Here is a 3996-nt window from a genome sequence, read left to right as displayed (position 1 = left end):
GAATCTTAAATATATAATTCACTTGTAAGCACATAAATCTATTGAGCCATTCAAAAACATCTCAATAAAACCTGTATAGTGCATCAAGTGATTTGCTAAACCAAACTTTGAATGCTAAGAGTTCACTAAGGTTGACAAAATAGTAAGACAAATAAGTGAAGAAAACAGGTTTTTTGTGTGTGTGACAAAATATATGTTGCATTTTTTGTTTGTAAGACACTGTTGTATATAACTATAACCATACAATAACTCAGCTCATAGAATATAGAATTATTACCAAGCTACCTACTTTGAATACCAAAGGAATAAACCAACTTCAATTAATTTTTTTTCACATCAGAGATTATTTGTTGTATTAAACCAACAAATTCTTCCCTTAAGCAAAAAGCAAACAAAACAACAAAACAAAAACCCAAAAAATCAAACCAACCCCCCCCCACACACACAAATGATATAGAAAACAACTTGAAGAACGAGAAACACATTTATGTATCCAAAGATTTGTAAGGAAGAAGTGCTTGGCTTCTGTGGCTTCTTGGGTCAGCTTTGTGGAACCTTTTGCTGACTGTAATATGCTGCACTAACCAGGGAAAGACAGTAAACAAGAAAACGACTCAGAGTGGCATTTGGCAGCATCCCAAAACCACACTGGAGCTTTTATTCTTCTGTTACTTAAGTCCCTGTAAGCTAGCAAAATAAAAAGAAAGAGCTGGGCAGTAAAACCATATCAAGATTGTTTTCCAATTCTACAATAGTCTTTGGAGCCCAGGTCTACAAAGGTCTCTGGGATTCTGTAAAATGATTAAAAGATTGAAAGGGTTGAAAATATGATCTTTTTCTGCTAGTTCTCTGTGTCTTATAAATGACACCGTTGTGCATCTGTTTACTCCAGAAAGAACTGCAGCACTCAAGTAGGGTGTTCTTATCCAGACCATCTCAGTCCTCTGCTTGTACTTGGTTTCCTGCTGCCTGTGCCCTGTGCCTGACCTCATCCTGTTCTGTCTGTGGCCTTACCACATGGTTACTCTCCTCCAATCTCTCCCCCACAAAGCTGATAAGTCATCATTTTAAAACATAAGGCAGCTATGGGGCTGTGGAGATGGCTCAGTAGACAAGACTACTCCTCCACAGAACCCAGGGTCGATTCTCTGCACCCCCACAGGGCAGCTCACAACCATCTGTAACTGCATTTTTAAGGGAGGTCTGATGCCCTCTTTTGACTTCTGCAGGCACTGCATGAAGGCAAAATACCCATAAACATAAAATTTTAAAAAAGCAAATCTCAAAAATAAAATAAAACATGAGGTACTTCATGTCACACCCATAGCTTGTAGGGGGCACGCAGAGAGAACTATCAGGTTGGACATGCACATTGAATTCCATTCCCTCCTAAAGTCTCACTAAATCCCAAGCAAAGAAATTATAAATTAAGACAGAAACCCACAAGGACAGAGAAAATAATAAAGGAAAGAACTATCATTAAATCCTGGAGGCTGGGAAGTAGTAAAAATGTGACAACTGGCTAGTCCTGAGCTGACCACAGGAGAGCCAAGAAACACTCTGATTTATGCTCTGCGTCCTAAAAGACTAATCAATGCTGGCAGGAGGTACCAAGGAAGAGGATAAATGGGCATAAAACAAGGACACACACCGAACTGTTGAAGAGGTCCCTCTCCTGCACCTGAGGCCAAGGAACCGTTCTCAATCTGAAGACTCCGTACTCAAAACCTAGGAAATGGAGCTTTGCTCTCTTCAACCCTGGGACCCTGGTGCTGGCAAGGGCATTCGGTTGATGGACATGAAGACTGTAAGATGAACGCTTAGACTTCGCAGCCCTTATGCCAGGCCTTCGTCCTCCAGACACCGGGTGGTGAAACTTCCTCTGAACGTGGCTGTTCCCGAAGGCAGACCACACCACTCTCGATAGATTCTCCCACAGAAGTGCCTAATGAGATCACCTTGTAACAGGCTTTGAGTTAACAAGTTCTACTTTCTCAATCGGCCCTTTACTCATTGTGATTGTGTTCACCCATCATAAAGTCTAGAGATTAATCCCTTACAGTTCTAGAGGCTTGAAGTCCAAGTCAAGGGGGGTCTTCATCTTGCTAAGACATTCTTAATTCTTTTCTCCATGGTCGAAAGTGGGACCACAGAGAGCATGCCCAATAGTGAGAAGGGAAAGGCCACATTCATCCTTCATCAAGAGCTCACTCCTGTGACAACTAGCCCACTCCCATGGTAACAACAACAATCCATTCATGAGGTCAGAGCCCTTGTGACCTCTTTAAGATCCCTCTTCTCAAAACTGTTGCATTGGAGAGCGCTTGCAGTATATGAACTTTGAGGACATGTACAAACCATAACAGTCACCCACTGTTTGCTACAAACACAGAACAGATTGCCCAGTTCTTAAGAATTCTAAAAAGAAAGGTACAAGAAGAGAAGCCTGGAGGCAGAGGTAGGGGAAGAATAAAACAGAACTATGTAGAGAAAAGAGGACTTAAAAGAGGTCTCCATTATAGCCTCATAGATATAGAAGAATTGGATTTTAAAAAGAAAATTCAGAGGAAAAAGTTTTGTGAAAATTAAAACAACAGAATAAATGAAAATCTCAATAGCAAACCAGGAGGATAAAATTGAGTACAACTCACAGAAAGATTAAATAAATAAATAGGTGCAAAGAAGAAGATGAACGAAAACCGAGGTGGCCTGGCATATCAGTTATGAGATTTCTAAACCGAGGAAGACGAAACAAAGTTGAAGAGGATACAGCCAGTGTGGAGTAATCCAGGGAAACCTGCAGGAGAGAAGAGTGTGCACTCCCTGGATGAGACACCCCAGCACAAGAGACAAAAATAGATCCACACTCAGTCCATTCATCACAGAACTTCAGTTTACTAGAGCTAAGGAGTAATCTTTAAAAGAATTGTTAGTGGTTGACAGCTTAACACGTTTATGTAATGGATTTTAGTCACCTTTACCGCCCATTCCCTTCTCATCCTTCTTTCTGTGGGAACCTTCACCATAGGTACCTCTCCCACTTTCACGTGTTATTGTTGTGTGGCCTGCTGAGAAGAGCTAGAGTTTCTTCCCGAAAAAAGGGTGGGGGAGAGTAGGAGACTCTTTACTGGAGTGAGGGTGGCTCATCAGAGGCTGTATCATTATAAAGAATGATGCCCCTGCCCCAGCAACCTTTACCTGCCTGTCTCTAGTCCCTCAAGAAGGGGTTGGGCTTCATGCCTCCTCCCTGACCCAGGGTGAAAGGTTGGTCGACTGACCCAAGCTTGTACAGGCTTTGGGCTGCAGCAAGTTCACCAGTGCCCTGTCCAGGAGACATCTTTTTTGCTGTACATCTCCCATCCTCCGGCTCTAATCGCCTTTCTGCTTCCTTTTCTGGGAATAACCTTTAAGAGCTTCCAGAGGAACAATCAAAGTCAAATTTTAGACACAGGACAAAGAGCTGCAACATCTCTGGACAGGTCAACAGCAGCCCAGGAAGGTTGATGACAGTGGGGCACAGCTTCAAAAATCCTGGAGACAAATTATTGTTGCCCTAAACACCCATACAAGCAACTACAACTCAAATGAGGAGAGAAAGTAAAGATGTATTTGAACAGATAAAATTCCAAAAGGTTGACTTCCTAACCCCGCCCCTTTTCCTCCTGGAATCTACTGGAAGAGACGACACAGAGAAAGAAGGGTTGAACCAACAAAGGGAAATATAGAAAAGAAGACACCACCCACCAAGGGGTGAGCCCAAGCATTTGAGATGAGATACAGGCAGAGGCTGCCCACCCAGACCAGAGCAGGCCAGCAGAGTCCAGGAGGCCTTCTCCAAGGATATGCAATTGGTAGCAAGCGTGATCTCAACAGGTATTTTCATGGAGTATTTAGACAACTGAGAAGTCTTTGAAGTGAGTAAGGAAAAATACATTTAGCTTTAGACAAGGTATTTATTAATTCCAAGAAAATAAAAATTTGTACAGGAAAGGAAAA

General features: G+C 42.2%; 1 long non-coding RNA gene across 2 annotated transcripts; it reads right to left on the bottom strand.

Moving 5' to 3' along the window:
• Positions 1-465: 465 nt before the first annotated feature.
• LOC131913066 (uncharacterized) lies at positions 466-2220 on the bottom strand. 2 transcript variants are annotated; one of them, XR_009379810.1, is made up of 2 exons: positions 1652-2220; positions 466-580 (listed from the first exon to the last, which is right to left on the bottom strand). It is a non-coding gene; the product is annotated as an uncharacterized LOC131913066 (long non-coding RNA). The 2 variants fall into 2 exon arrangements; XR_009379809.1 differs by having other exon boundaries at positions 466-575.
• Between the last annotated feature and the right edge of the window lie 1776 nt (positions 2221-3996).

Source organism: Peromyscus eremicus, chromosome 6, assembly GCF_949786415.1.
Source record: "Peromyscus eremicus chromosome 6, PerEre_H2_v1, whole genome shotgun sequence".
NCBI classification, from domain to species: domain Eukaryota; kingdom Metazoa; phylum Chordata; class Mammalia; order Rodentia; family Cricetidae; genus Peromyscus; species Peromyscus eremicus.
Note: the sequence above shows the minus strand (reverse complement) of the source record. Positions and strands in the feature narration are given on the sequence as shown.